The 8,855-nt window shown below is 59.5% G+C and overlaps 1 non-coding gene across 1 annotated transcript; it reads right to left on the reverse strand.

Moving 5' to 3' along the window:
• Nucleotides 1-8,285: 8,285 nt before the first annotated feature.
• On the reverse strand, nt 8,286-8,367 carry MIR9209C (microRNA mir-9209c). The gene is given in 1 exon segment (NR_130499.2): nt 8,286-8,367. It is a non-coding gene; the product is annotated as a microRNA mir-9209c (primary transcript).
• Nucleotides 8,368-8,855: the final 488 nt, after the last annotated feature.

Genomic DNA, 8,855 nt, shown 5'->3' on the forward strand with positions numbered 1-8,855 from the left:
GAGCAGAGGCTGAGAGTCAGCCTGAACTCCAGCAGCTGTCACCTGTCACCCCGTAAGCACCGGTCCCCAGGGTGGCACTTGCAGGCCAGGACAGGAGGTCAGGGGTCGGACAGGAGGTCAGGGGTCAGACTGGAGGTACTGGGATACGCAGGCCCAGTGAGGAGGGCCCCTCTGGGGGCGCAACTGGCGGGTGAGGCATGTCCCATCTCATGGCAGCCCTGTGCTCTGTTCACCTCCCCCAGACCCCGCCCCTCCCCCTGCTGCTGCTCCACCGGGGACCTCCTTCAGCGGGAGGAGGTTATGGCCGAGTTCTAGAAGCAGCCAAGGAAACCCCTCCTTAGAGGCGGGTATTTAGGCCAAAGCTTCGTGAGAGAGAGGGAGAGGTTTTAAGAGGAGGTTGGGTCCACAGCAAAACTGAGGGGAGGCACAGAGATTGCCCACAGACCTCCTGCCCCCACTCGTGCTCAGCCTGGTCCCCGGGCTGGAGGTGAGGACGTGGGCAGGGCGAGCAGAGGTGCGCCCACGCGGGCTTTTCTGGGCGGCGGCCTCGGGGGCATCAGGAGGAGGAAAGGAGAGAAAGCCAGAGGGGAGGGGAGCTCTCCAGGGAGGAGGGGCCCCGAGGAAGAGCCAGTTTTGCAAGTTTGGAAACCCCACAGCCCCCCACTGTCCCTCCCCCCCCCCACCCCCCTGCCGGCAGCCAGTCCAGAATCGGGGAGCCTGACCCCGGGGGCACTGAGGACACCAGCCAACCAAGGGCCGAGCCCCCGGGCAGCCCACGCCGAGGGGCCCAGCCAGGGGGAGAGCCAGGCTGCTCTCCATACACCTGCTCCCCCCGCTCCCGGCGAAGGACAGCACCTGGGCCTGCGCCTGCCCTGCCTCCCCCACCCCGTGGGTCCTCGGCGGACGGGGGCAGCGGGGCGGGCAGGGCCGAGGCCGTGGCCACTGCTGGGCAGGGTGCAGGGGAGGGGGGGCGGCTCTCAGAGGCCAGCAGCTTACCTTGAACAAACCACTCCTGGGCCGGCCTCGGGGGCAGCCGTGTGGCCAGGAGTCTTCTTGGGAGGAGCCCGAGGATCAGGGGGCAGCCAGCTCGGCCCTGTCTGCACGGGACTGTCCTAGTTTAGCCGGAAGGTTCCGCAGGGGAGACCAGAGGAGGGTGGTGGCTTCCAGGGGGGGTGTGGGGGCAGGAGCAAGGCGGCCCCGGTGAGGGCGGGCGCCTGGCCACCCACAGGTGCCGGGCGATGGGCGGGCGGGAGGAGCCGTCCTGCTAATGAGCCGCGCCTGGCCTCCCTCCCGCGGAGCCTCGCGGATGTGGCTGCGCCTCGTTGAGGCGGGGAGCACTGCCCGCCCTTCGCCCTGATGGCTGCCTCGGGGGCAGGAGGGCCGAGTGAGCCACCAGCTGTGTCCTGCTGCTCCGCCGAACGGGACGCTCCCTGTTCCGGGAGTTAAAGGCCAGGTGCTTGGGGTTAGGGCCACGGCCACACCCTGAGGGGCGGCCGTTCCGATCGGGACTTTTCACTCCTCGATGGTCGATGGTCGTAGGGTTGTGCACTCTGTTTGTCCCCAGGGCGGGGCGGGCGGCCAGTGAGTCTAGTGAGTCTCCACCGTCGGCCCTGACGGACATCGAGGCTGTGAAGTGACTGCTGACGCCGTGTGGACATTTCCGCTCATTTTATTTTTTTATTTTTTAAAATATATTTTATTGATTTTTCACAGAGAGGAAGGGAGAGGGACAGAGAGTTAGAAACATCGATGAGAGAGAAACATCGATCAGCTGCCTCCTGCACACCCCCCACCAGGGATGTGCCCGCAGCCAATGTACATGCCCTTGACCGGAATCGAACCCGGGACCTTTCAATCCACAGACCGACACTCTATCCACTGAGCCACACCGGTTTCGGCTCCGCTCAGACATTTTAAACGTGTCGAGCACGTGTGTCGCGGGGACGTGTGCACGGTAAATGAAACATTGTGGTGTAACCGGCGTGAGGTGTGCACCCCTGGGGTCTCCCCTCAGGGACCTCTGGTGAACGCTGAGGGCACTTCATGAGATTCCATGCCCTGGAGACGACCGAGCACCCCGAACCCCTTCATCTGCTTCGGGAACGTGAGCGGGAACGTGGGCGGGAACGTCTCTCGCCCGTGAGCGAGGGCCCAGTGTGTGACCGGCTGGGGGTCCTGGTGGGCGCCTCAGGGTCTAGGGATGGCGTTGCCCACGAGCCAGCATCTTCCTGGGGCCCTGAGCGGAGACCCACTGTGGGCTGGGCTGGGCTGTCCCCCCTCCACCCCCAGCCTCTGAGCCTCCCAGCCTCCCTGCCTCCTGCCTCCAAGCCTCCCTGCCTCCCAGCCTCCCTGCCTCCTGCCTCCAAGCCTCCCTGCCTCCCAGCCTCCCTGCCTTCTGCCTCCAAGCCTCCCTGCCTCCCCGAGGGCTCCAGTGCCCGGGAGGGGGAGAGCTTGGCTGGGTCTGCCTTGAGGATGCCCTGCTTTTGCCTTGGAGTGTAAGCGCCACCCTGTTGGGAATGCTTGGGACGAAGCGGGGAGCTCTCTGAACGCACAGAGGCTGCCGGCTGCCTTGCTCCGTGGGGGATGGGAGGTGGTCTGTCTGCCCAGAAGGAGGGCAGGCCGGGGGCGGGGGCTGTCCGGTGAGCCCTTAGGGAACGGAGGTTTCCGGGAGAAGGACAGCCTCTGGGTGGCTGCTTGGCCGGAGCGTGGAGGGCACCCACACGCCTGCGGGGACTCCCAGCGCCGGGACTCAGAGAGCCGTCCACCTGCTCCCACCCCCTGAGGCCGCCCCCTCCCGGGCCTGCTGTCACGCCATCTCCGTCCCTCTCCTCGCCATCTGGGTCAGCCCGCTCACCCGGCACGTCCCTGCCCGTCCCACAGTCCCCCCTGGTCCTGTTGGCTCCCTTTCTTCTTGTCCAGGCCAAGGCAATGCCACCATTTGCCAAGAATGGCCCGGGCATGAGTGAGTGCAGAGACCGAGGATTAAGGTTCAAGCCGTATCCGTCGCATGCCCGCTGCGTGCCAGGGCTCCGCTGGAGGTTCTGGATGTGCCGCGTGGCAGCAACTCTGGGGATCAGTGTCCTGAGCTGCTGCCCACCCCCCCAGTACATTTCATAAAAGGGTTTCTAACGAGGGGCCAGGGGGGACCCTGGGGGTGGCTTGGATTTGGTTCTGGGACCTGTTTTTCTATCTGGAAACGGGGAACGACTGACAGCACTGATCTGAGGCTCAGCTGCGATGATGGAAAAATGCCTCGCGAGCGAGGACGGAGCTGCCGTGTCCTGGGCGCCGAGGGCGTCACCCAGCGGGACCAGACGGGAGACAGAGCCTCGTCCGCTGTTTGGACAGAGAATTTAATCTGGAGAATCGCTCGTTATGGAACCAACAGGACAGAAGGGCCTGCAGGAATCCCAGAGGCAGCGACGGCAGGGTCTGGAATCAGGGAGAGAGGCCCAGAATGACGTATACTGAAGTTTAGGCATTCGGGGAGGGGCGTGCAGCTGCAACCCATACTCTTTTAAAAAAAAATTTGATTTCAGAGAGAGCTAGAAACATCCATGATGACAGAGAATCACTGATGGGCTGCCTCCTGCACGCCCCACACTGGGGAGGGAGCCCACAACCTGGGCCTGTGCCCTGACCAGGAATGGAACCTGTGACCTCCTGGTTCATAGGGTGACGCTCAACCACTGAGCTACGCCGGCCGGGCATGCAACTCATACTCTTTAGGGGGCTACTGCGCTGATACCGCTGCATACGGGGCCCACAGAAGCTGGAACATCACCGACGGGACCCAACCACTTGCAGGAGGAGGAGTAGCTCCGCAGGGTGGAGAGGCCCTGAGGGGGCCGCTCTCGGGAACAGGAGGTAGACAGGAAGTCCATGGGAACACGTGGGCGGGGACCAGCCTACATCCTCCTCCAGCCTCAGGTCCTGCCGTGGCGTCCCTGTTGCCCGTCCCCCGTGGAACCAGGCGGCGAAGCAGACATGGCGCTGGGGCCCCGGCTCCCTGTCTCAGGACGGAGCCTCAGGAGAAGGGGTGGGGGGGAGGGGTGCCGCAAAGACCCAGTCGTGTAGCGGTTGGCTCGTGGCCCTCAGTTCTAAGTCCCACGAGGTCCTGGCAGGGTAGCTCTCGTCATTTCCATTTTGTCTCATCGAAAACCGGCTGAGGGACATTCAACTTCCCCAGCCAGCAGCCAGAAGGTTCCAGGAGCAGGATGGTAATCCGGTTCTGTCTGACTCGGCAACATTCGCCGAGGGTTCACTCTGCCTCGCTTCACTTCGTATTCAATCTACTGTTCCATCAGCATGGACCACTCTCCCAGGAGCCGAGCACAGTTATATGGGGCAGGGATGCGGCGTGAATCAGTCACCGCCCAGCCCTTCGTGGAGCTGAGAGTCTCCGCTTAGCGTTCCCGACACGTGCACACGGACACGCGGCGTATGGCACGATTTTAGTGAATTTAACGGCACTTTGCATGTCTGTGTAAAGAGAAAAGTCATGCTACCTTACAAGTGGGAGCGATCCGGAAGGGGATCTTAGAACAACAAATTGGTGGCCCTGAGTTTTCAACAGACTTCTCTGCTGTTCCCCCCATGCCTTGACACCCCTTCGTTCCTAGGCTGTTGAACACGTAACTCGCTTATACCCTTTTCCCTCCTTTGTGATTTCAGGGTACACACCTTTTTTTTGGGCGGGAGTTCTTTTTGTTTTACTCTTTAAAAGTTTCTAATTTAATGACTGAATGGCCAGTGATCGTAATATCAATTCATGGAGATTAGTTAGAAGGTTTTATGGGAAGTGTGAGGTGGAGTGAGTGTGTGTGTGTTCAGTCATATCACTTCCGTCCTAATCCTACCTAATAATAGACAAATATGCAAATTGACCGCACCTTTGCTACACCCAAACCACGCCCACCAGCCAAGCCATGCCCACCAACCAATCAGGACGAGTATGCAAATTACCCAAACAAATATGGCGGCTAATTTGCATATCAAGACAGCGTAGAAAGAAGCCAAGAGCTGCAGAAGGGAGCAAAGCTGCGGAGAAGCAAGCAAGCTGGGGGGAGGAGAAGGAAGGAGCAGAGGTGGGGCCGGGGGCGAAGGAAGGAGAGCGGGCGGGCTGGTAGAGAAGGCGGGGCCGGGGGAGAAGGGAGAAAAGCAGGGGGGCTGGCGGAGAAGGCGGGGCAGGGGACAAGGGAGGAGAGCAGGCGGGGCGGGGTAGAGTGCAGCAGGAAACCCTATTGCAAGATTTTTCCTGCAATGGGAACGCTAGTCTTCCATATTAAAATAGACCCTGTGGCCAAAGCCGCTTTGGCTCTGTGGATGGAGCATCGGTCTGCGGACTGGGGGGTCCCGGGTTCGGTTTCGGTCAGGGGCATGTGCATTGGTTGCAAGCACATCCCCGGTGGGGGGCGTGCAGGGGGCGGCTGGTCGATGTTTCTCTCTCATTGATGTTTCTAGCTTTCTGTCCCTCTCCCTTCCTCTGTGTAAAAAATCAATAAAATATATTAAAAAATAAAAATAAAATAAAATAGACCCTGTGTGTGGTTCTGTCCATGTTTAAGGACATAGGTACTGTACACCAAGCATGTCAAACTCAAAGACTAACAGGGGCCAAATAAACGAGGCATGTGGCCCGCGGGCCGCGAGTTTGACGTGCTTGCCGTACGCGCTTCGAGGTCACGTTTTGAGCACACAGAGGTAAGCAAGGTCCCGTGTGTGTTATCGTTTCGAGGGGGAGTTTTTTTTTGTCCTTTTGTTGGGTTGATCCTTTCATTCTTTTAATGTTTCCTCTTTGGGCCTTTTTCTGTCTGAGGGTCAATACGGCTCAAATCGCGTTGTGCTCCGTCTGCAATGTCCAGTCGTGTCTCCTGAGTGAGCAACGGACCCTTCATCGTGAGCCCGGGGCCAGCACCGCTGGGAACCCATTGCAGACACCCCCACTTAATTCTCGACCCCCCAGAAGGTGGCGACTCCTACCTCACAGGCCGGAACCCGCGGAGGCAGCGCCGAGGCCACAGACCGGAGCGGAGCAGAGCGGGCTCGCGCGTGAATTCCAGCCGCTCACAGGCCCGGCCAGGGCTCCTCGCATGGCAGCGCCGCTCCCTTAGGGTCAGACCGGGGCAGACAGTGCCGTCCTGGGCACTTGAAGCTGTTGTTCCATTTCCATCCCCGGCGGCTCTCCTGACGCTGGGAACGCTGTTCTTCCCGAGCTTTCTTTGTAGGCGATTCCCTCCTGCTTGGAAAGCTTCTAGGATTCTCTCCTTGTCTTTATGTCTGAAAGTCTCTTCGGCTTCTCTACCGTTAGCTGAAAACTCAGGATATAACTTTCCAATGTGAGAGTCTATGTCTTTTTAAAAAAGATAAATGAACAATGAAGTGGCAATGAACACATTTCTGTCAACAATTGAATCTAAAAATCAAAATAAACAAACAAGGAATCTAATGAACAAAATAAACCGATGAGCAAAGTAGACCTGGAGGCATGGAGACATGGAACAGACTAAGGAAGCTCAGAGGGAAGCGGGGAGGGGGCGGGAAGAGATTAACGGAAGAGCTTACATGCATCACCCATGGACACAGGCCATAGGGTGGTGAAGGCCTGGGGGCGGGGGGGCGGGAACTGGGTGGAGGGGACCAGTGAGGGGGAAAGGAGGACATATGTAATGCTCCCAACAATAAAGATTAAAAAAAACACACAACTTCCGGAATATTTTTGGTGATCGTCAATATCCATTCATTCCTTCTTCTGGCACCGCGATTACATGGATGTTGGCGGCGCCCAGTCCGGCTTTCACGTGTCTGGCCACACTGCATTCTGGGTGATTTCCTCAGTACTCATCCATGAGCACCAACTATGTATTTCATTGTATTATGTCATTCATATGCCACAAATTCAACCCACTGAAAGCATGCATTTCCATGTTTCTTAGCATATTCATAGAATTGTATAACTATTACCACAGTTTAATTGGGGAAGCTTTTTTAAAAATTGATTTTAGAGAGAGAGAGAGAGAGAGAGAGAGAGAGAGAGAGGAAGGAAGGAGAGAGAGAGAGATCAATTTGCTGTTCCACCGATTCATGCGTTCATTGGGTTGCTTCTTGTATGTGCCCTGACTGGGGATCGATCAAACCCGAAACCTTGGTGTGTCAGGACCACACTCAGACCAACGGAGCTGCCGGCCAGGCACAGTTTTGGAAGTTTTTGGCATTCCTAAGAGATGTCCCATACCCCTCGGCGCCCTCCCCCTTAAGAACCATGCTGCTTGCCGGCTCCCCGTAGGTGGGCTTTGCTGAGGCTGGGAAGTCTCCTTTTCTTCCTGGTTTATTGTGTTTTTAACCATCAAGGGCATCGGAGTCTTGTCAAAGCCTTTTCTGCGTCAGCGGAGGAGGCTGCGTGCTCTGCCCAGCGCGGGGCGTTTTGTCAATGCAGTGCGCGCTGTCGCTCGGCAAACCGGAGTCCGGCCGCGTTTGGGATTTTTGAAGCCGCTCTTCACAGACAGGGACGCCCGGACCCCTGCTGGCCTCGCGGTGGGACTTGGGGAATCTTTAGAGGCAGGTAACCTGGACTTTTGCCTGAAATGCAAACGAATGAGCACAGGCCTCCGCGTGGGTGGTCGGAGCTGGAGCTGGAGGTGGGGGTGCGGGTGGAGCCGGGGGGTGCGGGTGGGGTGGGGGCCCTCCTGCTTGGGGAGGTGGCTTCCAGGCTCTAGCCCGGCACGCATCGGGGAACCGGCCAACTGCAGACGCACCAGGAGGCCTGCCGTCTGGCCGCACGCCGCAGAGGAAACGGGCACTGAGATCTGCGTCCGCCGGAAAGTGACCCCTTTGCTGAGCACTCAGCCCTCTTCCGGTCACCTCCCCACCCACCGTCCACTCCCCGCGCGGGTGGCCACGGCTCCACGGTGAGGCGGCGTGTCCTCGCGGCCCGGCTCCCTCCTCCCGGTGCCCGGAAGCTCACTTTCTGGGTTGGAATCCATGTTCCCGCACTTCCTGGGTGGGAAGCCTCGAGCAAGTGACCGTTGTCTCCTTGCCTCCGTTTTCTCACCAATACAACGGGATGGTTTTGGGGGTAAAATGGGAAAACCCGGGTAAAGGGCTCGTATCGTGCCTGGTTGATGGTAAGTTCTCCATCAAGGTCGGTTCTACTAAAGGCCCAGTCGGCGGATGCCTCCGCCGGGAGGACGGGTTAGGGAGCCGTTTCCAAACACACTCGTCCATACAGCGACTCGGTCCTTGCAAGTAGCTCCGCTCTCTCCTCCTAGTCCAGTGGTCGGCAAACTCATTAGTCAACAGAGCGGCAAACCGCGGCTCGCGAGCCGCATGTGGCTTGCGAGCCTCGGTTTGCCGACCACTGTCCTAGAGGACTGGCGTCGGCATGACGGTGGCATGTCTTCGTTACACGAGGAACCTGCACCCAGAGATGGAAGAACCCGCCCCCTCACGGCAGCTGATGGGCGGGTGAGCCCTGCGTTGTTGCAGTCCTCACAGTGGTGATTTCGGGGCCGGATATGACGTGGGGCCTCCCCGTCAGAGGCTGGGGGAGTTCGGTAGCTCCCGCCCCCTCTCCCCCCGTCTGTCATGTCTTACCAGGACTTTCTCACGATCTCCGCATGCCTGTGCCAACCTAGTTCTGCGTGGATGGGGACAGAGCCTGCAGCCCGGCCCAAGGTCACCAGCTTCCCCTCCCTCCAGGCCGGCCTGAGCCACGCGGAGCGAGTGGGAGCGTCCCTGGGTACGAGGCAGAGGAGGCTGCGCCGCGCCCACGTCCCGGCGCGCCTGCCGTCAGCCGCCCTCTAGCTCCGCTCCATTTCCTGCCCGTTCCCGGCACGGCTCCTCTTGCGTTTGCAAAT

Source organism: Eptesicus fuscus, chromosome 19 (assembly GCF_027574615.1).
Source record: "Eptesicus fuscus isolate TK198812 chromosome 19, DD_ASM_mEF_20220401, whole genome shotgun sequence".
NCBI classification, from domain to species: Eukaryota; Metazoa; Chordata; class Mammalia; order Chiroptera; family Vespertilionidae; genus Eptesicus; species Eptesicus fuscus.